The sequence below is a fragment of the Leucoraja erinacea genome, chromosome 4, assembly GCF_028641065.1.
Source record: "Leucoraja erinacea ecotype New England chromosome 4, Leri_hhj_1, whole genome shotgun sequence".
NCBI classification, from domain to species: Eukaryota; Metazoa; Chordata; class Chondrichthyes; order Rajiformes; family Rajidae; genus Leucoraja; species Leucoraja erinaceus.
Window position 1 is genome coordinate 101636498 of NC_073380.1, and position 25903 is coordinate 101662400.

Here is a 25903-nt window from a genome sequence, read left to right on the forward strand (position 1 = left end):
TTACATTGTGTCTGTGAAACTGACATGCTGCAGTACTGACACCTATATTCTGCACTCTGTACCTTGCCCCTTGCTCTATCTATTGTACATGAGTTTGACATAAGTGTATTCATGTACAGCAGGGGTGGGCAACCTTGCTCTGCAAAGGGGCCAGGACGCATGTCTGTGAGCGGAAGGTGGGCCACATCTATCACGTGTACACAGGGATCCCGCCCCCATCCCACCCCGGATGGCAGGCATCAAATCACATGTTCACATGGTCCCCGCCCCTTCGACGACGCCACCCGGAGCACTGGCCCCTAGTTACGGGCGCTCACAAACATGGCGTACCTATGGACCATTGCCTTGGCTCTGCCCTGAAGGCAGTGGCTCAAATACTCACACTCAATCGCCCCCAGACTATTGACAACCCCGATCCCGACAGTGAAGTCCAGACAGTGAAGGTGCGCGGCCTTGCCGGCGCTGCTCGGCACTGCTCGCCGTTCTCGGCGCTGCTCGCCGTTCTCGGCGCTGCTCGGCACTGCTCGGCGCTGCTCGGCATTGCTCGCCATTCTCGGCGCTGCTCGGCGACTCCACCGTTGCACATGGGTGCTGCGGCCTTAGGCCCGTGTGGTACCGGAGATGACGGAGGTCTGCGGGCCAGGTGATTACTGGAATAAAAATATGCTTGCGGGCCGGATGATTTTGGGTTACGGGCCGCATTCGGCCCGCGGGCCGTAGGTTGCCAAACCCTGATGTACAGTATAATCTGATCCGTTTGGATAAGATGCAAAACATACCTTTTCACTGTACACGTGATGATAATAAACCTAAACCTAAATAACCAATTAGATAATGCATGTTCATTGTTTAAGTGACTAAAATCTGCACTAGTTCCATTATAGTTCTATCATATATCCTGAAATATTGTGATCCCACAACACTATGCTGCATAAATTGTCCCCCTTGTAAACATGCACCCCGTGACTTTGCTCATCTCCTGCGACTATATGTCAGTTTCTCGCTGGATACTCTGAGATGGAAATTGGTGGTGTATTGGTTGTGGTTCAAGGTTAAAGACCTGAGGCTCACCCAAAATTGGACCTAAGGACAATTAATGGGCAAGGCTACTTCTTGAGGGAAAACATTATAAGCTTATAAACAGGTACCGTTAAAATGGCAGAAGAGACAGGTTTCGTTATTGTGCATTTAATTTGCCTGATTGGCCAACATTGAGGATGTTGATGCAGGGATGATCACACATCCAAGATACAGGCCACTCTACTGCATGTTTATTTAAATGAATACATAGACAATCGGGCAGGACCTGTATGAGTGTATTATGCTTTTTATGCTTTTTTTTCTCTCAGCATTTAATCTATAAAATGACTGTGTTCGTGCTGACTCAGCTTGTACTCGCTAGAATTTAGAAGATTGATGGGGACCTTATAGAAACATACAAAATTCTTAAGGGGTTGGACAGGCTAGAAGCAGGAAGATTGTTCCCGATGTTGGGGAAGTCCAGAACAAGGGGTCACAGTTTAAGGATAAGGGGGAAGTCTTTTAGAACCGAGATGATCTTTTTTTTTCACACAGCAAGTGGTGAATCTGTGGAACTCTCTGCCACAGAGGGTAGTTGAGGCCAGTTCATTGGCTATATTTAAGAGGGAGTTAGATGTGGCCCTTGTGGCTAAAGGGATCAGGGGGTATGGAGAGAAGGCAGGCACAGGATACTGAGTTGGATGATCAGCCATGATCATATTCAATGGCGATGCAGGCTCGAAGGGCTGAACTCCTGCACCTATTTTCTATGTTTCTATGTTTCTATGAACAACATAGCTGAATTACAAGATCAATTATTGACAAAAATATTGGGATAAATGTTCATTCAGGCAACAAGAGATTTTATTTGAACGTGTAAGATTTTGACATCAAATGGATTTTGAGTTTCCAAATATTTATTCTGTCTCTGCTGATTAAGGATATCTGGAGCTAATTAATATTTGGATCTAATTTGAGTTTTGCTGAAAAGAGGATTGTCAAAGAAGGTTAACAACGTCAGGTCTACATCTGTTGAAAGAGAAACAGTTAACTTTTCAGGTTGACGACCCTTCGTTAGAATTAGGGAATTTCAAAATCAAGATGGCTTCATATGCAGAGAGAGATGGGATGAAATTGACAGGCTAAACGGAATCCCTTTTGCTACAGATTTACACTATCTTCAGTTTTGTTTTCATTTTCTGTGGGGTTCATGGTCAAATGGAGTCCAGATAAAACTACTTGTAGGTAAAAACTGGCCGTAAATTAGCACAGCAAATTCCCTGATCTCTCCACCAGACCTTCAGCAGAACTTGGACATCCTGGCAACTTAATTTGGATTATTCCACTGGGCTTCCACAGTGGCCAATAAGAATGGTCACAATTCAGCCCTATGCTTGGAAGTGAAAAAGGAAAATTTGAACAATTAAATCAAATTGCAGTGACACTGTCACACAGTGAGTCTTTACAACCACTGTAACATTTTTTGAAATACTGTGGATCACACAATCAGGGGTGCATTATGTTCTAACAAATGTTTAATGAGCACTTAGACCATTCATGACCTAAGCTATAAAAACAAGGAATATAATTTACCACAAATTAAACTGCATTAACACATTGGACTGTATTATATCATTTTAAGTTCCTTTAAAAAAAAAGCTCTATCATATGTAAACATCATTAGTTTAATAAATTAATGATTTTTCTAATGACTTTGGAATGAAATACTCAGCACATTTAGTAAGGAAACCTAGAAGCAAACATTTAATAAGCAATTAATTGGCACAGCTCAATAAAAAAAACTAGGGTATGGTATGTATTAACATTTATTCCATTGAAAATTATATTAACAATAACTTATTTATAATAATAGGTCTTCTGTGACCTCTAACTAAGGGTTGTAAAGTCTAGTAGAGTTATATTTTCAAAAATGTTGACACTTCATGAGAGTCGATTGAATCAAAACACATATTTAAATTCTTCACATTGCAGGTTAATTCACATTCTACCTTATCAGTAATCAAAATTGTAACATTAGGCCAAAGATTTGCAGATTTACTGAGGAAATTATGGCAGCACTCAGTGCTCCTGTTTCTTTAATGTTCTAAATTGCATCATTTTTGGCATGGACATTGTGGGCCAAAGGGCCTGTTCCTGCGCTGGACTGTTTTATGTTCTATGTTTCCAGCATCATCTGTTTTTAGTTTGTACTAGACCAAGTGTGGACCCATTGGGTTCCCCACCCCCAACACAATAATCCACCACTCACCCATAGCCCCCAACTACGCAGGCGCTGTTGTGATGCCACGGCAACCCTCCCCCAAATGCGCAGGCCAACCGGCAAGTGGGAGCGCGACTGCCAGGTTTATTAAAGTTAAAAAAGTCAATAACGTTTAAAATATAACATCAATCTTAACTAAACTTGCTACTGCACACTGGAGGACAATGGTCAGTAAGGTGGGCCTAAAATTGTTGGGCTATCATGTACCATTTTGGCTGTATTTCGGGCACAAATATATGTACAAACAAACAAACAAACAAACAAACAAACAAAGAAACAAACGAGATGAGAGTATTAGAAATATATATATATAGATTTCCAAGACCTGTTTTTTTTTTAACTTGCATTTAAATAGGTTATGTTATTTCCCAGAATTTTGTTCATGTTGCTGGAATTGGGATCGAGTCTGATGATAAAGGGAGCTCACTTAGCAGATCTTGAAAAGGAGTAATGTATCAGGAGTGAGGTTTCTGAACCATGACAAAAGACAATAGAGACGATAGATAATAGGTGCAGGAATAGGACATTCGGCCCTTCGAGCCAGCACTGCCCTTCAATGTGATCATGGCTGATCATCCCCAATCAGTATTCCGTTCCTGCCTTCTCCCCATATCCCATGACTACGCTATATTTAAGAGCCCTATCTAGCTCTCTCTTGAAAGTATCCAGAGAACCGGCCTCCACCGCCCTCTGAGGCAGAGAATTCCACAGACTCACAACTCTCTGTGAGAAAAAGTGGTTCCTCGTCTCCGTTCTAAATGGCTTATCCCTTATTCTTAAACTGTGGCCCCTGGTTCTGGACTCCCAACATCTGGACCATGTGTCCTGCCTCTAGCGTGTCCAAACCCTTAACAATCTTATATAACCATATAACAATTACAGCACGGAAACAGGCCATCCCGGTCCGTGCCGAACACTTATTTTCCCCTAGTCCCATCTACCTGCATTCAGACCATAACCTTCCATTCCTTTCCCGACCATATACCTATCCAATTTATTTTTAAATGATAAAATCGAACCTGCCTCCACCACTTCCACTGGAAGCTCATTCCACACAGCTACCACTCTCTGAGTTAAGAAGTTCCCCCTCATATTACCCCTAAACTTCTGTCCCTTAATTCTGAAGTCATGTCCTCTTGTTTGAATCTTCCCTACTCTCAATGGGAAAAGCTTGTCCATGTTGTTTTATGTTTTAATAAGATCCCTTCTCACCCTTCTAAACTCCAGAATGTACAAGCCCTGCTGCTCCATCCTCTCAGCATATGACAGTCCCGCTATCCCGGAAATTAGCCTTGTAAACCTACGCTGCACTCCCTGCAGAAGGAGTGCTCCTATACTCGACTCCTCTTGTTATAAAGGCCAACATGCCATTCACTTTCTTCACTGCCTGCTGTTCCTGCATGCATACATTCATAGACTGATGAACAAGGACCCCCAGATCCCGTTGTACTTCCCCTTTTTCCAACTTGACACCATTTGGGTGGATGGTGTCTATATGGACTTTAGTAAGGCCTTTGACAAGGTTCCTCATGGAAGGTTGGTTAAGAAGGTTCAACTGTTGGGTATAAATGCAGGAATAGCAAGATGGATTCAACAGTGGCTGAATGGGAGAAGCCAGAGGGTAATGGTGGATGGCTGTTTATCGGGTTGGAGGCAGGTGACTAGTGGGGTGCCTCAGGGATCTGTGTTGGGTCCTTTGTTGTTTGTCATGTACATCAATGATCTGGATGAAGGTGTGGTAAATTGGATTAGTAAGTATGCAGATGATACCAAGATAGGGGGTGTTGTGGATAATGAAGAGGATTTCCAAAGTCTACAGAGTGATTTAGGCCATTTGGAAAAATGGGCTGAAAGATGGCAGATGGAGTTTAATGCTGATAAATGTGAGGTGCTACACCTTGGCAGGACAAATCAAAATAGGACGTACATGGTAAATGGTAGGGAATTGAAGAATACAGTTGAACAGAGGGATCTGGGTATAACCGTGCATAGTTCCTTGAAGGTGGAATCTCATATAGATAGGGTGGTAAAGAAAGCTTTTGGTATGCTAGCCTTTATAAATCAGAGCATTGAGTATAGAAGCTGGGATGTAATGTTAAAATTATACAAGGCATTGGTGAGACCAAATCTGGAGTATGGTGTACAATTTTGGTCGCCCAATTATAGGAAGGATGTCAACAAAATAGGGAGAGTACAGAGGAGATTTACTAGAATGTTGCCTGGGTTTCAACAACTAAGTTACAGAGATAGGTTGAATAAGTTAGGTCTTTATTCTCTGGAGCGCAGAAGGTTAAGGGGGGACCTGATAGAGGTCTTTAAAATGATGAGAGGGATAGACAGAGTTGATGTGGACAAGCTTTTCCCTTTGAGAATAGGGAAGATTCAAACAAGAGGACATGACTTCAGAATTAAGGGACAGAAGTTTAGGGGTAATATGAGGGGGAACTTCTTTACGCAGAGAGTGGTAGCGGTGTGGAATGAGCTCCCAGTGGAAGTGGTGGAGGCAGGTTCATTGGTATCATTTAAAAATAAATTGGATAGGCATATGGATGAGAAGGGAATGGAGGGTTATGGTATGAATGCAGGCAGGTGGGACTAAGGGGAAAAAAAATTGTTCGGCACGGACTTGTAGGGCCGAGATGGCTTGTTTCCGTGCTGTAATTGTTATATGGTTATATGGTTATTTAGATAGTAATCTGCCTTCCTGTTTTTGATGCCAAAGTGGATAACCTCACATTTATCCGCATTAAACTTCATCTGTCTTGCTGACTTCCCTGACCCTAGGCATGTGGATATTGATTAGTTTTTTAGAGATTCAGTGTGGAAACAGGCCCTTTGGCCCACTGAGTCCACACTGACAAGCGATCCCTGCACCCTAACACTATCCTACGCGCTGGGAGAATTTACAATTCTTACCGAAGCCAATTAACTTACAAACCTGTACATCTTTGGAATATGAGGAGAAACCTGATCTCCTGGAGAAAACCCACACTGTCAGGGGGAGAATGTGCTAAATCTGTACAGACGACACCCATAGTCAGGATCGAAACCAGGTCTCTGGTGGTGTAAGGCTGCTACTATAACAATCTGCCACCATGCCGTCTTCTGGACTATTAGGAACATGAGTCCCTTCAAAACCTGCCAAGGCTAAACCAAGGCGTAGTGGGCTGATAGAACCCGGGTTTCTGGTGCTGTAAGACAGTAGCTCTATCACCACTGTGCCACCCACAGAAAGCCATTGAATGTAAATGGGAGGTGGTTACATTCTCTTACTGACAGTAGCCATTCCTGCGATTGGTTTAGTCTTGGCAGGTTTTGAAGGGACTCGTATTCCCAATAGTCCAGGTGACAGCACTATGGCAGAGTGGTAGAGTTGCAGCCTTGTGCCCCTGTCCCACTTAGGAAACCTGAACGGAAACCTCTGGAGACTTTGTGCCCCACCCAAGGTTTCCATGCAGTTCCCAGAGGTTTTTGTCAGTCTCCCTACCTGCTTCCACTACCTGCAACCTCCGGCAACCGCATGGAAACCTTGGGTGGGGCCGCAAGTCTCCAGAGGTTTCCGTTCAGGTTTCCTAAGTGGGACGGGGGCATTACACCACCAGAGAGCTGGTTTCGATCCTGTCTACGGGTGCCATCTGTAGAGAGTTAATACGTTCTCCCCCTGTCTGCGTGGGTTTTCTCCAGGAGCTCTGGTTCCCTCCCACATTCCAAAGATGTCCAGGTTTGTAAGTTAATTGGCTTCGGTAAGCATTCTAAATCGTCCCAGTCCGTAGGATAGTGTTAGTGTATGGGGTTCGCTGGTTGGCGCAGATTCGGTGGGCCGAAGGACTGTTTCTTCACTGTATCTCTACATTAAACCAAACTGGACTAAGTGTTGAAGATGTGCCCCCCAGACATCACTCATGACTAGCTTTAATCTAACTTTTAAATTATATTGGCATCAGGTTTGGCACAGACATTTGGTCTGTTCCTGTGCTACACTATTCACTGTTGTATGTTAAATCGAATGATGTTGCAATACAAAGGAGTGTTGCAAAAGGACAAGCAAGCAATGGGCTATTTTAATTCCCCTTTGATTCCCACATCAACCTTTCTGTCCTTGGCCTCTTCCATCGCCAGAGTGCGCACACACACAAAATGGCAGAACAGCAGCTCATCTTCCACTTTGGTAGAACATAACCCAACATGGACATTGATTATTCTAACTTTAAGAAACATACCCCCACCCCACTCCAATGCAGTCCCATTTCTCTCATCAATCTTCAACACGCCCTCCCCCGACCATCCCCCAATATTATTTTTTTCTTTCCCCTCCTTACACTCATCTCCCATCCCCGTCCCCCATATTCCATTTATACCCCCTCTTTCTTACCCCCCCCCCCCCCCCCCCCCACCCTCCCCCCCCCATCTCTCCAAACCAATGGTTTGGACTTGGATGTACAGGACCTAATTTACATATTTACAGATGATAGGAAATTTGAAGGCATGGAGAAGAGTGATCATGCTACTGATGAGGATAATATTACACTTCAAAGAGCGATCTCTGGCTGGGTTGATTACCCATGCTGATGACGTGCTTTGAGAGTCCAAAATGAAGGGGTTAGGAGAAGCAGGGTATCTCAGACCATTCAGTTTAACCTCAGTGGTAAGGTAAGCTCTAGAACTCAGGGACAGAATTACTAGTCACATGTAAAACTAGCCTGGATCTGATGAAAGTAAATTGTGTCCAGACACAACTTCCTTCTCACAGGCTTCCTGTAGCTGAACATAGAAACATAGAAGCATAAAAACATAGAAAATAGGTGCAGGAGTAGGCCATTCGGCCCTTCGAGCCTGCACCAGCATTCAATATGATCATGGCTGATCATCCAACTCAGTATCCTGTACCTGGCTTCTCTCCATACCCCCTGATCCCTTTACCCACAAGGGCCACATCTAACTCCCTCTTAAATATAGCCAATGAACTGTGGCATCAACTACCTTCTGTGGCAGAGAATTCCACAGATTCACCACTCTGTGTGAAAAATGTTTTCCTCATCTCGGTCCTAAAAGATTTCACCCTTATCCTTAAACTGTGACCCCTTGTTCTGGACTTCCCCAATATCGGGAACAATCTTCCTGCATCTAGCCTGTCCAACCCCTTAAGAATGTTGTACGTTTCTATAAGATCCCCCCTCAATCTTCTGAATTCTAGCGAGTACAAGCCGAGTCTATCCAGTCTTTCTTCATATGAAAGTCCTGACATCCCAGGAGTCAGTCTGGTGAACCGTCTCTGTACTCCCTCTATGGCAAGAATATGCTTCTGTTTCCTACTTCCCTGTCTGGCAAAGAGTCTTCAATTTGAGACGTTAACTGTTTCTCTTACACAGCTGCCACATGCTGATAGTTTCTGGCATTTTCTGGTTGTATTTTGAGATATTCAATGAGGCAAATGTGTGATGTATACATGGACTTGCAAAAGTAATTTGATAAGATGTGAAATAATACATTTTGTCATCAATTTTGTAGATTGCTGAATAAAAAAGGCTGTAGCAACATCGATAGATAATAGTCTGAACAAGAAGCAGAGAGCAGTAGCATCTTATACCGGAGAGAAGTGTACAGTGGAGTTCACTCGTATCATTACTCCAATCACTGGTTTCCTTAATATATTTAATGGTTTGAACGTGGATGTACAGGATCTCATTTACAAATTTGCAGATGTTACATAATTTGGAGCCATGGAGGACAGTGATCGTGGTACTGATGAGGATAATATTGGACTTCGAAGAGATCTATGAGTGGGTCTACAGGTGGCAGATTAAATTTATTGCTGGGAATTGTGAACTATTATGTTTTGGTAGGAAAATTAAAAAGAGGCAACGAGAGGATGCAATTCTTCAAGTAGCAGGGGAACTGACATATCCGGCAGTACAAATGCATAATTCATTGAAAATGATAGGACAGATTCAAAATGTGTTTGAAACAGTATCTGGGTCCTTTGATTTTATAAATAGAGGGGTAGAGAACAAGAGTCGTGGTGAATATTAAGAAGTCACTAGTTCAGTCACTACTGGAGTATTACTTCCAGATCTGCACAGACACATTTGAAGAAATATATAAATATTGGACAGGGTTCAGCAGACATTTAATACAATTATTATAGTGATGAGGAGCTTTAGTTAAGTAGGTAGACTGGAGAAGCTGGGACTGTTCTCCTTGGAATATAGCTAATGGGGGTTCTAATGGAGATATTTAAAATATGGGAGGGTTTTGATAGAGTAGGTATTGAGAAATTAGTACATGTGCCAAGAACTGGTATATAGAACAGATGAAATAATAGTGTTTTTCCCCCGCACACTGGATCGGTAGCATCTGAACTGCAAAGGTAGTGGAGACAGATTAAATTATAGCATTCAAAAATGAGCTGAATGAATGTTTGAAACAAAAGAATTTGCAGGACTCAGAGTGGGGTTGGAGGTGGCGAAGTAGAACCAGCTGAACTGTCCTTACATGGAGTAACCACCGTGGATCCGTGCCAGATGTAAGCCACTAGGGTGACACACCAGACGTGCATGAGCATTTGTGGGACTATAATGTAACAAGAAGTCAACATCCTTATGAATATCAGGCAGTGGAGGAAAGTGCCACGAAAATGATGCTTTCAGATTACAATGGAACCTCTATCTACAGCACTCCAATTGTCTACAGATCATCTGGCTGAATTGATGTGGCATGGAGGCACAAATGAGACATTATCTCAGTGCTCAGGCCATTCTGTTCCTGTCTAATGGAAATCACTCTCACTGCTTCAATGCTCATTTTTGTCTGCACTGTAGTTTTCTTCCTTGTCTAATATCCTTAAGATCAAAGTTTGGTGGCTCTCTGATCCACAATTTTGATTAATCTCCGAGATACGATGGGGACCCTGCCATTATGCTAAATAATGGAAGCATCATTGCAGCCTAATTTGTCTTTGCAAATGAAATTTAATAGACCATTATGCTTTTATTTTTTTATGCACAATCTAGACTCCTTAGGCAGTTGCTAAGAAAAGGCTTAACTATAAGTCTAATAGATAATATTATCTAATTAGACTACTTTGCATATGCAATTAGTTCAAATTAGCATTTTCTTTCACCAAGTTTCAACAGCATCTTACTGCAGCATTATGGCATTTGTGTTGCAGAATAATTTTACCATGAGGCTTTCAACACTGTGTTATTAAAGGGGACGTTGAAGAGTAGCTTCGGGTGATTGTTTATGCATTAGAAGCAAAAAACAGAAAGCCGCCATCCAAGTTATTCCCATATCTCAAGAAGCTTAACATTGAGTGTTCCCATGAGAGATTCAAATTGGAGACATATGGAATGACTTGAAGCTGTAGAATTTATCTTCGTGAAACAAATTGAAATCAATAGTAAGAGTTAGGTTTTAACCCTAATGTCCATTCCATTGGAAGTGAGTTTTTAACAGTAAAGAAAAACCCAGCTACTGCAAAGTAATCTGAGCACTAAAATATATATTTTTTCAAGTATGGAACATGAATTTTTTAATGCTGTTGGAGATATAAAAAAGGTATAATGTTTCTAGTGTAGGAAGGAGCTGCAGATGCTGATTTAAACTGAAGATAGATACAAAATCTGGAGTAACTCAGCGGGACCAGCAGCATCTCTGGAGAGAAGGAATGGGTGATTTTTCGGATTGAGACCCTTCTTGTTTTTCTTTCCGTTGACTACATTTCTCTTTCTATCTAAATCCTACCCGACTTTTCATCCATTTAGTTTCAGTCCATGATTTGGCAATAAATTATTAATCTGACTTTCACTTCCTTGTTCAAGTGCCACGTTGATCATTAACTGTCCTTTCAGTAGAGGGCGACACAGCCATACAGCGGTAGAGTCGCTGCCTTACAGTGACAGAGACCCACATTCAATCCTCAACACATGTGCTCTCTGTTCAGAGTCTGTACGTTCTCCCCGTGACCACATGGGCTTTCTTCAGATGCTCCGGTTTCCACCCAAACTCCAAAGACGTGCAGGTTTGTAGATTAATTGGCTTTGGTAAAATTGTAAATTGTCCCTAGTGTGTAGGATAGTGCTAGTGTACGGGGTGATCGCTGGTCAGCATAGACTCGGTGGGCCGCACTGTATCTCTAAAGTCTAAAGCAAAGTCTAAAGTTTCCTTCCTCTGAATAGACACCTGACCACAAATGCTCTAAAGGGGACATCACATTGATTTGATTTTCTAACATTTGGTAATTTCCATTTAAAAATTGCACCCCCCCGCCAAGACGCCTGATTTAAATTCAATTGTGGTGAATGGATAGCAATGTTAATTTCAGGTTGAAAGGAAAATACAAGCTATTTTTCTTTAAAAATTGTACCTCGTCCATTACTCTGGCACGTTGTGAACAACTGCAGGGAAGTTGCCACTGCCTACAACAAGCAGAAAGGTTATAAATAGCCTTAGCTTTCGAAAATAATCCATTACGGGATTGGGCTTGAGTTACAGATACACTGGGCATTTTTTTAATTTTTTTCAAAGGGATAAAATGCAGGGGGCAGTAAAGGGCTCCAGAGTCTGGTGGTTTTCCAGTGGAAATAATTGGCCACCCATTGTAGAAACCAGCTGAAACTCACATTTTTATTGACTTAAAAGCCAGCTGCTAAAATGTTGATGCGCTCAGTGCAGAATGCCATTCAATTTTAACAGGGTCCACAGCCAAATGCTTGCATTTGGCTTTTCAGACATTAATTGGAAATGTCAATGCAATGGTCCTTTATATATGCACACCATTGGCACTTCCAAGCCTCAAAACTTTGGAAAGATGACAAATAACTTCAGAACAGTTGACACATCTTCACAAGCTGGCTTTTTTTAAAAGATGGAGGAGCCAAAAACTGAGAGATTTCATACATTTTGACCTTGAACATGATCAGCAAAAGTAATGCAGGAAATCTGAAATAAATACAGCAAATATTCTGGAAATAATATCCTGGATATATTCAGCAAGTTAGGCTGTGGAGAGAGAAATAGGGACAAAGGTTAACGGCAATGACCTTCCATCATGTCATGTTGATCGATTTGATCTATATAAGCCATTTTCCGTTAATGTGTAAGTGAAATTGCAATGACAGAGAAAGTCACTAAGAAATTAGTATTTCAAGATACCCACCTGTAGTGTCAAGAGTTCATGGTCAAAGATATTGGCTGGTCATATGTGGAAGTGGATAAGAAATTTGATTTTCACAGAAGAGATTGAGTCTTGAACTCTGTGCTCCGAAATACTGTGAATGAATGAATAAATAAGTTTATTGGCTAAGTACATTTCCCGTGATCTATACGTTTAAAATTAATAATTTTTTAGCACATTAGGAGTCAAAGGTTATCGAGATAGTGAAAAAGTGAAATTGATGTAGGTTGAGATGTGATATTGAACGTCAGTGTCAAGTGTCCATGGTTTTGTGCCTGTAAGGTCAGTGAGAGCATACATGATATGATATTCTTTTAATGACAACACAGCCAGGTGGAATTTGTTATGCCAATGCAGCACATAAAAAAAAGAATACAAACATGACAATACTAAAGAACTTTAACATGAAAACATCCCCCCACCATGGTTCCCATTATGAGGGAAGGCACAAAGTCCAGTCCCCGACCCCAGTTCCCCCATAGTCGGGCCAATTGAGGCCTCCACAGTTGCCTCTACGGAGGCCCGATGTTCCAGGCCGTTCTTGCCGGGTGATGTTGTTCCGGCGTCGGGAGAGTCCTCCCAGCGGCCTGGGAACCCTGGAAACGGCCGCCTCCTTACTCGAGACCGTGGCTTCCGGAGCCGACAAGGCCGCGCCGAATGGAGCTTAACTGGCGATCTCGTCGAGAGATTCCAGGCTCCCGATGGAAAGTTCAGCGCCGCCGCCCGCAGCCGCTCCACAGACCCGCAGCTCCGCAACGGACCCAGCTCACCGGAGTTCCAGCTCAGCGACCCAGGCAAGGCACCGCCCACCCCGCAATGGCGCTCCAGCGCTGAACCGCCGTCCTCAGACCCGCAGCTCCGCCGGTGCCGATGCCGATGCCAGTGTCGATGCCGCCGATGCCGGTGCCGAGGTTCTGGGCGGTCCCCTCAGGAAACGCCGCTCCAGGCCCGCTGTTAGGCCGCGAGGACGGGTCGAGAGTGCAGCCCGGAGAAAAGCTGCATCTCCAACCAGGTAGGGACCCTGAAAATTAGTTTCCCCCTTCCCCCCCCCTCCCCACATCATGATAATACAACGTTGAATGCTTTGTGTTAAATAATAATATAATAATAATAATTTTATTTATACAGCACTTTAAAAACAATCACAGTTGCAACAAAGTACTGTACATGACTAATCATGGACAAGAAATTATTACATTACAATAAAAACATTAAAAGAAATAGTAAAAACAATAAAATTAAAAACATTAAAAGCACTAAAACAGGAGGAAAAGTCTCAAGCAGGGTCAAAAGCCAAGGAATATAAATGTGTTTTAATACTGGTTTTGAAGATGGACAGTAAGGGGGCCTGTCTGATGTGCAACGGCAGAGAGTTCCATAGCGCCGGAGCAGCAACAGAGAAGGCTCTATCCCCTCTGAGGGATATTGGATAGGATATTTGATCACATTATTATTATGAATCCATCAAATAAAATTATTATGAATCCATCTTATAGAAACTTACAAAATTCTTAAGGGGTTGGGCAGGCTAGATGCAGGAAGATTGTTCCCGATGTTGGGGAAGTCCAGGACAAGGGGGTCACAGTTTAAGGATAAGGGGGAAATCCTTTAGGACCGAGATGAGAAAAACATTTTTCACACAGAGAGTGGTGAATCTCTGGAATTCTCTGCCACAGAAGGTAGTTGAGGCCAGTTCATTGGCTATATTTAAGAGGGAGTTAGATGTGGCCCTTGTGGCTAAAGGGATCAGGGAGTATGGAGAAAAGGCAGGTACAGGATACTGAGTTGGATGATCAGCCATGATCATATTGAATGGCGGTGCAGGCTCAAAGGGCCGAATGGCCTAATCCTGCACCTATTTTTCTATGTTTCTATGTTTCTAAATGTGGTGTATAAATTCTAGAAGTGCATACTTTGCTATTCTCTAAATCCCAAGTAGCCAACATTTTTTGAGATCCTGCTGTAATCCATTTAATCCTTGACTGAATATGTGCATCTGGGCTCACCTGAGCTCATGTATATGACTGTACCCTCTTCCACTGGAAGCCAGCATCCAGCCTTTGTTTGCTTCAAACCAACCCACATCTAGTTCCAGACTCCTCTGTGTTACTGATTTGCACTATTCTGCTGCTGGATCCCTGTCCCATCATCACTTTGTCTTTCTCATGTCTATTCTGGTTACACTACTCGATCTCCAGGAAGTGGGGAGAGGTCTAGTGGTGAGTTTGGTTTTATCCAGATGAATATCTGTTTCCACAGGCCATATCAAGGTCTTGACAACAGCCAGTACTTTATCTTTTCTAATCAGAAGTTGTTTATATGTCAATGGTGTCTATTTGCACCTTTCTAGAATCATCCGACCTATCTTGTTCAAATCCCCCCAGGATCCCACAAAGTTGTTGAGCTCCGCTTTGAGCCGGTGATATCACCAGATACTTATTTTGGTGGATGCTCACCGCTACCGACAATTCAGTGTCAACGGGTATCAGCGCACCTAATCTCCCACACGGCCAAATGTCCTGCCATGACTTGAGGTGAAAGTACAGTTATAGGCCCCTGAAGCAGCAGATTGTTATATCGTTCAAAATATTACTCCCTCTAGCCACTTAAGAGACTACATGGCTTTAGGAGAATGTCGTGAATCGCATGTGAGCTCTCCATTAGACTTTCAGAGCTTCTCAACAGATAAATCTTCATAACACAGTCTTTTGATTAATGGTTTCTTTATTGTAGAAGAAAAACAATAAGATATTCATCCGACCTTCTTCTCTGACTCATACACTTTAATCTTCATCAAACTCCAGCATATCGCTTTTAAACGTAAGAAAACTCCTCGTGTTTCGGCAAAACTCTACATGGTCGAAGGGTGTTCCTTCACCATGTAGCACTAAAACTAAACTAAAACTAAGCTTCTGCGGAAGAAACCCAGCAGCAAACACGCCCCTGACTATGGAATAAATCCCACCCACATAATTACGGGCAGACTAATACTTAAAGACAAATGCCATAATTAATAACACACAAAATAAGCCAAATGGCCACTACATACCGGCCCCTAATTGTTCCGAGTATATAATGAGGCAATTACTAATAAACATGAAAAAAAGTTGCCATGAAGGCTTATATATCAAAAGCAAAAAAATAGCATGCACTACATATCCGCAATCAGAATTCTACATCGACTCCTCCTTCACCTTCGCCTTCTAGAAACAAGCATAACTTGGTTATTGATCTTATTAAAACACTGTTTTTAGTTTAAAGTTGCACCGTGCGCACCAAATAATGAACATCTGGCATGATGCCCAGTATATAGTCCAAAACACAAAAGTCCAAAGTTTTGCTAGCAAGAAACTTCTTCCTCCATGTCCGATCAACTCATGGATGTGTTGTAACAATAAGGTTGAAGTGTGAAAATCCTCCAAGAGAATAGCAGCAATAACGTCCACCATTAGGTTTGGTTTAATTTCCAGATCATTAGGAGAGATTCCACATCCCAGCCCAAGCTTTGGCCATTCTCTGTCTGGCTTACAGAGAGACTCTAGTTCATTGATCCAACTCTTATCACTTAAGAGAGTCAAGAGTCAAGAGTCAAGAGTCAATTTAATTGTCATTTGGACCCCTGGAGGTCCAAACGAAATGCCGTTTCTGCAGCCATACATTACACACAAATAGACCCCAGACACAACATAATTACATTTTACATAAACATCCATCACATAGCTGTGATGGAAGGCCAAAAAAACTTATCTCTCCACTGCACTCTCCCCCCCCACCCCGATGTCAGAGTCAAAGTTAAAGCCCCCGGCTGGCGATGGCGATTGTCCCGCGGCCATTGAAGCCACGCCGGGTGGTGCGAGGTCGCACACCGGGTCTTGATGTTGGAGCCCCCGGTGTGCGCTCGCAAAGTCCCGCGGCCATTCCAGCCGCGCGGGGCAGTGGTGTCAGGCCCCGCTCCAGGAGCTCTTCGACCCCGCAACACGGGCGGGAGAATTCGCCGTTGCAGGAGCCCCGAAAAGCGGTCTCCCTCCAGGGATCCGCGGGCTCCCGGTGCCGCCGTCCGCAGACCCGCAGTAGCAGCCTCCGCATCAGCAGCAGCAGCGGCATCGGCAGCAGCAGCAGCGGCAGCAGCAGCAACGGCAGCAGCAGCAACGGCAGCAGCAGCAGCAGCGCTCCTCCACCGCTCCACCCGCTCCGGTCTCGGCTTAAGAAGCGGTTCGCACTCAGTTCTCTAAAAACGTCATCCGAAGGATTCCTTTTGTGTTAACATATTCCAATTGTGAAACATTAGTAGCTCTCAATGCTCTTTCCATTGGCAGATTGTCTGTCCAAATCCAACTCTCTGGTTTCTTTGGCTCTATCATCTGGTGGAATGCTTTCACAATACATCACAATTGTCGCTACTCCACTTAGAAAGTGTGAATCCTCCCTTATTGCAGAGAGAAGTCAGATGTTTTACCATTTGAATTGCTTCCTGCTCAGTACACATGGATTTTAAGCATCATCCATGTAGAGATTATTTTTCGAAGAGATTATTACTTCATGAAATTTCGTATTCTCGCCAAACTTGCGTTTCAAATTCCGGGTACGTTGCTCTGCCATACGTCGATTATTCGGCAGACTAACACTTTCTTGTTTGAAAGGCAAGTCCAGACAATAGTGTCCATCAATCTTTACTGAGTAGTTCATAATATCCACGAACGTTAACTTTAACTCCTCTAGACATTTCTGCAGATTCCTTATTGGTACTTTCATTGAAGTGATTGTATTGCTTGATCAACAGTTTTTCTAATTTATCAGTAGATATTTGATTAACAGCAACGGCAGGGTAGTTCTTCTGATTCCCGTTTTTGTTGTTCCTTCTCAAGGAGCCATAGATAACCCATCCAAGTCGGGTTTTCACAGCATACGGTCCATCACCTTGGCTCCTCACAATCTGTATAGGTTCCAATGCTTTCAAAGCATTCGTTCCGATAAGTAGGTCAACACTAGAACTTTATTTTAGATATTTTGACATACTTCAGGTAAGGCCATTGTTTCAAGTCTTCATGTCTGGGTATATTTTGACGACCAACAGGCATGGTTTCATGTGTAAACACTTCAGATATTGGTATAAAATTATCTTCATCCAGTCTGGATATCTCCACACTTGTAATCTAAAGACCCATGCTCTCCTTATCTTCATTCATGGCATGCAATCGAATCTTAGTCTCTCCTGTGATGTTCAGCCTTCTCGTCAGCTTTTCAGTGCAAAAGGTAGTCGAACTACCGTGATCCAAAAATGCATATGTTTGCAACGCTGTATGTGCTATTCCTCACCTGTACTGGTAAGATAGAAAAGATACAGGCTTCAACTCCGGCCCCAATATGAGCAGATACTTGAGCAGCAAAGGATGTCCATCATTTGTAGGAATTTCTGCTGGTGGTAGAATGAAAGAGGTTTTTTGTCGAGCTATGATCTTGTTGAATTCAGCTTGCCTATTCACCAATGGCAATAACCCATCCTGATAACCTTGGCTTGGCGCCAACGGACAATAAATGGGCCTCTCTGACCCATACTGCTTGCTCGAGCCTGTGCATCAGTCCTCGGAAAAGCATAGCCCGCTATTGATTTGTCTCAAGCTTCTCCAGTGGCCCCATAAGTAGTTTGCTTCGGTCTAGCACCCATCTGTGAAGTTGAACTTTTACCCATCTTACTCTGTTCCAATGGGTGTTCAAAGCTGTGAAATCTGGTGGACCTCGATTGTGGAATTGATCCCACTGCTGACGCAATTGAAACAGTTTTTCCTCTTGGTCCAGAGCTCATCCTCTTCGATGATCTAGAGCTGCATCTTGAACCCTCACTTTCCAATATCTCCTTCTTTGATTTGACCACTGCCATCTTTGTGTCTAGTTCCAGCTGGTTTTTTTCGTCACCTCATCGAAAAAAACCAGCTGGAACTAGACACAAAGATGGCGGTGGTCAAATCAAAGAAGGAGATATTGGAAAGTGAGGGTTCAAGATCCTCCGCCGGGATCAGACTGTCCGCTTTACGCTTGGTGACATCTCCCGTGCCGAGCCGTGCCACGCCGCTTCGAGCCGCTTCTTGTCCCTCTGAAAATTGTGTCTGGTTGGAGACTTCCACTGGCCACCAACAGCGTCCATCAGCTCCAGTAAATACGCTATGGCGCAGGAAGGGGCGGACCGTCCCGGGAGGTGACAGGAGAAGGGACTAATCCATGCGGCGCTGACTGGCAGGAGAGGAGATTGATCAGCGCACGCACGTTTTTTAAGATTTTTTTAAAACCTCGCTAACTTTTCCAATTTACCACCGATCGGAACGAAACTTAGTGCACTCGCGGCACAGGAGAATGGTGTGTGAAATGGCAAATTGTAATGCTATCGCGTACCATTTTTGAACAAATAGAAAAACCGTGCAAACCGGAAGAGCACAAGATCAGAGTTTTAGTTATGTAAAGATAAATGGTTATCTGCAGTTCATATTTTACAAGGATTTGTAAACAAAATGCCCCTTATCCTTTACCAGTGCGCAGATGGTTTGATGGTATTCATGTATAGTCTTTTCCGTGACAAGATCTTCACGTAAACAAAAGCTTTTCACTGTACCTTGGTACGGGTGACAATAATAAACTAAACTAAACAGCCCAGAAAGGGGTCTGAAAATGTCCATATTGCTAATACTGCTTTAACTCCACACGAGCACTTTTGCCATTGCATGGTGAAGCTACTCATGCCACAGGTACAACCTAGTCAAAGACTGGGTAAGCCTTGAGCCAAAACCGAAATCACTCCTCTCAAACCCAACTGCAAGGCATTGGGGTCAGCCTAATAGCTCAGATTGAAAGTTAATGGGAAGCAGACCAATCCAACAGGACTTTAAAGATAAATAATAATATCTGCTTCATCCCTCAGGCCCAGGCTCCCTGGATTGTCTGTCACAATCATTAAACACTTTTAATGAAACAGCACAAAACTCTTGCCTTCATTTTGCTTTATAACTGCTGCTGTAACAATCCACAATTCATGGAAGTGACTCTGGGGAGTTTGACAAAAAGATAATGTAGCCATAATGAAATTCCAGTTCTTCAATTATTTCTTATAGAGGAATGAAATCGATACATTATACGCTGACTTACTGAAGCTATGTTGAGCATTTTCTTCAACTCTTTGATTATAACATATACACATTTCTTATTTATAATAATTATAGTAAGAAAGAGAAGCTGAATTGCAAATGTCTGAATGGATCGACGCTAAATACATCAACTATAAATGATTTGCTCTGCAACAGACACAGTAGAGTAAAGAGCATTCGAAGATAAAAGGATCATGAGCAGAAATTTAGACATAATGGCATTATTTTAAGTCACAGTTTGGGGACTGCTGCATATTTCAATTGATGCTGGATCAAGTTTATTAACATTTACATAAACCAGAATATTTCCAAACATCATTCCTTCCATTTTGAAACAGGCATTGTCAATCCTTCCTTTAAAAAGCCCACACGTAAATTGCCTGTCCTTTGTGGTTACATGTAAATGTATATAGAGGCAAAATAAATTAGAAACTATCGAGCAGTGCTATAGTTAATCCCCAAGGAGTTCTGTCTCATTATAATAGCGTAAAAGTGACATGAAGTATATTTACACTGAAACACTATGGTAAATCAAGGCAGTTATTTGCACTTCAGATCAAAACAAAGATAAAAAGTAACAGTTCCATTTATTAAGCATAACTTATGAAGTCAATATACCACAACAAAGTAGATTTGAAGTGTAGTTACCATTATAATGTAGAAAATGTAACAGATAACTTGCCTATGGGAATTTCTCACAAGTCTAATCATGGCCATCTTTTAAAGTTGATTAAGAGTAAATATTGGCCAAGACTTGAGCCAAGGTTGATCTTCTGCCATCTTCAATATAATATTAACTGTAAAATTGTGGAAGAAACTTAATCCATGTCATTGATTATCAGTGTCCAATACCTCCATTTTCTCCTATACCTGGAATCTTTGCAGTACATGTCAGGAGTGTTTAATTGTGATCTGCACTGGGAATTAAACAATATAAACAATGAACAATGCACCTTTACAGGGCCATGAATGCAAACACACAACATACAATAATTAATAATACAATAAATTCATAATTAGCAATATTAGGTAACCAAAACATAATAGTGCAAAACCAAAGTATGTAGTGCAACCTAAAAAACAAAGTCCTCTGCAGATCGTTGCTGAGATTGGGTGGTTGTTAGAGTTGTGCAGCGTGATTCAAGCGGCAGATTGTTGCTGGGAAGAAGCTGTCATTGAACCTAAAGGTCACGATCTCAGGCTCCTGTACCTTCTATCCAATGGTAGCAGAGAGACAAAAGCCTATGGGTCTTTGATGATATTACCTGATATTACCTGTCTTTTTGAAGCAGTGCCTTCAATAGATCCCTTTGCAGGCAGGACATCAATAGCCTTGTGATAGACCGGGCAATATCTAAAACTTTCTTCAGCCTTCTTTGTTCCTTGGTGTTTGAGTCACTTAACCAAGCTATGATGCATCCAGTCAGTCTGTTCATCATGGATGGCATTGGAACTGTGCCAGGCTACAAGGCAATGGATATAAAGAGTGCGGAGTAGGGAACAGAGCACACAGCGTTGAGGTGCTCCTGTGCTAATGGTCATCGAGGATGAAGTGATATTGCCAATTTGCACTGATGGAGGTCTGCCGATGAAAAGGTCGAGGGCTGAATTACATTGGGGAAAGTAAAGACTCAGTTTCCTGCGTTTGATGATAGGTTTAATGGGGATGATGGCATTGAACGCCAAGCTGCAGATGATGAACAAGAGCCTAATGTATGTGTTTTTATTTTCCAAATGGCAGAGTGGAGAGCCAGAGAGATTGCATCTGTTGTGGTGTTGTAAATAGCTTGTTCTAAGCCCCCCCCCCCAGTCTAGTTTCAGTAAAAAAATCACTGAGTCAAGCACTTGCGCATCTAAACTTTATTTTGACAAAACACAATTACAGTTCCCACTACTATGCCTAACCACCGCGGGTTTGATCCTCATATCTGCCTGGCCAAGCCCTCTTTAGCCTCGTTCAAGCAGAGACACTCCAGAAGGTTACGCAGTCCTAAACGTTCTCCCGGAAGATCGACACAGGACCTCGTGGGAGTGGCCTTTTATAGGTCCCCGAACATTGAGGGGCCATATAGAGACCACATGGGGATGGTCTCTATACAGTCCAATAATGGATATCGATTAACACAGTATATGATAGACATTTCCCTAACCCAATAATACAGTAAGTAATACAACGCATTCAAATGGAGCTTCTGAAAGGAAGCAAACGTAGCAACATTTGCCCAAATATTCAAGAAAACCAGACAAGGCTTAATACTTAATCCAATCAACATCTAGCAAAGTAAAGCTTTGCAACAGTATGTACAATGTGTAGGTCTGGTTTGCATTCATCCAATTCATTCCAAGCAATTTGCACCTAATTTTCAGGATCTGCAGATGTTCGTATTCTCTTCCTGTAGCTCTTATCTAGGCACTAGACAAACTGGCACCATTCTGCAGCTTGTCCTATTTCTGCAGAAGGCACATTTAAATTGACCAAATGACCTAGCAGCCCAGAAACCTTTAATCGTTTTTAGTGTCCTGGCCTCTCCAATTTAACAAGAATTAACATTCCTTCCTTTTATCATATATGATAGACCATCATTTTTGATAACCAAATAGTCAGATAATCAGATAACCAGATATTCATATGTGTGTCTATTACATTCTCCATTTATTAACAACAACCAGATGATGATGTTTCATCCCGGAATCTTGTCAAGCTTCCCATATTTTCGTGGGCGTAGCTTCACAATTTCCGTCTGATGAGTCTTCATCTCCCAAGTTTTAGTGAGCGCGAATTCCCTCCATCTGGGTTGTTGCCCATTCTTCCATCCCTTTCCATAGTCAAACCTATAACCTATAATTCCTGAAAAACTTGGAACAAAGCAAGTTACCACTCATGTACTAATGCTTTCCCATACATTCACTGTATTACTGTCCCTTTTCCATTTAACTATTTTGCTCTATCATATTCTACTCTGTCACTGTAGTCCTATTACTATTCTGTTCTATAATATATCTTTACTATCCTCGGTCAACATTAATCAGCTCTCTCCATATTCACACAGTTATAATATGTATATCTGATGGTTTCTCATATAAATATCAGCTGGGTTCAGTCCAAATTTCCCTACAGGTGTGACTCTTAATTCAAGCAAACCATGATGAATGTTTCAATTCAACCAAATTCAGTCTCAGCCTTCAATTTAATATTCTAAATTTCAGTGTCCATCTCATTCCACAGTATTGTGGCCGATAACACAATTCCATTCCAATTCCTGTGGAATTCCCAGCTGTTCAAAGTTAATCAAGCAATTTCTATATGTTGTCAATTTTATCATAAATCCAATTAAGAATGCCAATTCTAGGGACAATTTCTTTCCACCTTGATCGTAGAAGCCACTTTGCTATCAAGGGTTAACCAATTTAGATCCACCCGTCTAATACATCGACTCTGATATCTCAACACCCATTTAAGTTTCTCCTAATTCAAATAGACTTTTCCTCCAGTATTTCTTCCTTAGTGTGTTGGCACTCAGTCCATAGGGGTTCTCCCTTATACTAGTTTCCTAACCACTGAGTAACCACTGAGTAACCACTGTCCCTTTATTGATAGCAACTAAATAGCACCGTCCCATCATTGATTATCCTCCTATGGGTGAGACAAGAGAAGAATGCCAAGTCATCAGTCAATTGGTTGGGTATTAATGGTGGAGTAGCAAGATGGATTCAACAGTGGCTGAATGGGAGATGCCAGAGAGTAATGGTGGATGGTTGTTTGTCAGGTTGGAGGCCAGTGACGAGTGGGGTGCCACAGGGATCTGTGTTGGGTCCACTGTTGTTTGTCATGTACATCAATGATCTGGATGATGGTGTGGTAAATTGGATTAGTAAGTATGCAGATGATACTAAGATAGGTGGGGTTGCGGGTAATGAAGTAGAGTTTCAAAGTCTACAGAGAGATTTATGCCAGTTGGAAGAGTGGGCTGAAAGATGGCAGATGGAGTTTAATGCTGATAAGTGTGAGGTGCTACATCTTGGCAGGACAAATCAAAATAGGACGTACATGGTAAATGGTAGGGAATTGAAGAATGTAGGTGAACAGAGGGATCTGGGAATAACTGTGCACAGTTCCCTGAAAGTGGAATCTCATGTAGATAGGGTGGTAAAGAAAGCTTTTGGTGTGCTGGCCTTTATAAATCAGAGCATTGAGTATAGAAGTTGGGATGTAATGTTAAAATTGTACAAGGCATTGGTGAGGCCAATTCTGGAGTATGGTGTACAATTTTGGTCGCCTAATTATAGGAAGGATGTCAACAAAATAGAGAGAGTACAGAGGAGATTTACTAGAATGTTGCCTGGGTTTCAGCAACTAAGTTACAGAGAAAGGTTGAACAAGTTAGGGCTTTATTCTTTGGAGCGCAGAAGGTTAAGGGGGGGACTTGATAGAGGTTTTTAAAATGATGAGAGGGATAGACAGAGTTGACGTGGAAAAGCTTTTCCCACTGAGAGTAGGGAAGATTCAAACAAGGGGACATGACATGAGAATTAAGGGACTGAAGTTTAGGGGTAACATGAGGGGGAACTTCTTTACTCAGAGAGTGGTAGCTGTGTGGAATGAGCTTCCAGTGAAGGTGGTGGAGGCAGGTTCGTTTTTATCATTTAAAAATAAATTGGATAGTTATATGGATGGGAAGGGAATGGAGGGTTATGGTCTGAGCGCAGGTATATGGGACTAGGGGAGATTATGTGTTCAGCACGGACTAGAAGGGTCGAGATGGCCTGTTTCCGTGCTGTAATTGTTATATGGTTATTATATGGTTATTAATTCTCTAACAATTTCTAAAACTATATCCCATAAGCCCTTTTCAAATCAATTTATTTATAACTAAATTTAGACACAAAGAGAATATTTTCCCCCAAACTGCAGAGGAATGTGTATTTTCAAATTCAAATTCAGTTCTTTAAAGTGGAGCTGGCCCCAATAGTCATCATAGGTTGTCTGTGTTGTTTCTTTAGGAAAGATTGGATAGTGTTATTTTCCTTCCCTTCACTGATGTCAAAGGCTAGATGATACTAAAGTTGGGCACTAGGGTAGGTATCTTTTTCTTCTTCCTTCATGTTAGTTTCAAAGGAGTAGGGATACTGAGGAGCAGTCACAGTACTGTTAACATTGGTCGAAACTCAGAGGTGGGGAAAATTCTGAAACCCATAATGAAAGATGTAATAACAGATCATGGTAGTTATTGACTTTAAGAAAGAACTGCAGATGCTGGAAAAAAATCGAACGTGGACAAAAATGCTGGAGAAACACAGCGAGTGAGTCAGCAACTATGGAGTAGGCGACGTTTCGGGTCCGAGGAAGGGTCTTGACCCGAAACGTCGCCTATTCCTTCTCTCCATAAATGCTGCCTCACCCGCTAAGTTTCTCCAGCATTTTTGTCTATCTAGTAGTTTTTGTAATATGCTTATCAATCTCCAAATGTTTTTTGAGGATTTGACTAGAATAGAACCAGTGGATGTAATGAATTTGTTTCCTTGGAAGGCTTTTCAATGGTTCTTACACAGGAAGTTGGTCAACAATGTAGAACAGTTGTAATTGTGGATAATGGGGGTAATAACAGGATTACAAAAGATGGGAATAAATCATTCTCAGGTTGCAAGGTTGTCATGAGTAAGTACATTGATCAATTAATAAGTCGAGGGGACCAAATTGTAATTGTAAATCTTTATTGTCATTTCCTGAGTATTCGCATACTCAGAGGAAACAAAAAAACGTTTCTCAACCAGTGTCCAAATGTCATAGAAACATAGAAACATAGAAATTAGGTGCAGGAGGTCATTCGGCCCTTCGAGCCTGCACCGCCATTCAATATGATCATGGCTGATCATCCAACTCAGTATCCCGTACCTGCCTTCTCTCCATACCCCCTGATCCCTTTAGCCACAAGGGCCACATCTAACTCCCTCTTAAATATAGCCAATGAACTGGCCTCAACTACCCTCTGTGGCAGAGAGTTCCAGAGATTCACCACTCTCTGTGTGAAAAAAGTTCTCATCGCGGTTTTAAAGGATTTCCCCCTTAACCTTAAGCTGTGACCCCTTGTCCTGGACTTCCCTAACATCGGGAACAATCTTCCTGCATCTAGCCTGTCCAACCCCTTAAGAATTTTGTAAATCTCATATTTCTAAATCTTGCTGATGATGTTCAACCTGACGGAAAAATAAAGTTCATTGCATTGTATTGTAATGTTGGGAGTCTGAGTGCAGGGGAGAATATAAAACAGCTTCAAGGAATATGGATACAAACGG

The 25903-nt window shown here is 42.2% G+C and overlaps 1 protein-coding gene across 2 annotated transcripts in view; it reads left to right on the top strand.

Annotated features, from left to right (window-relative positions):
• The window catches only part of dok6 (docking protein 6), a 479143-nt gene that overhangs the window by 383067 nt on the left and 70173 nt on the right, over nt 1-25903 (top strand). The gene's annotated exons all lie outside the window — the stretch shown is intronic.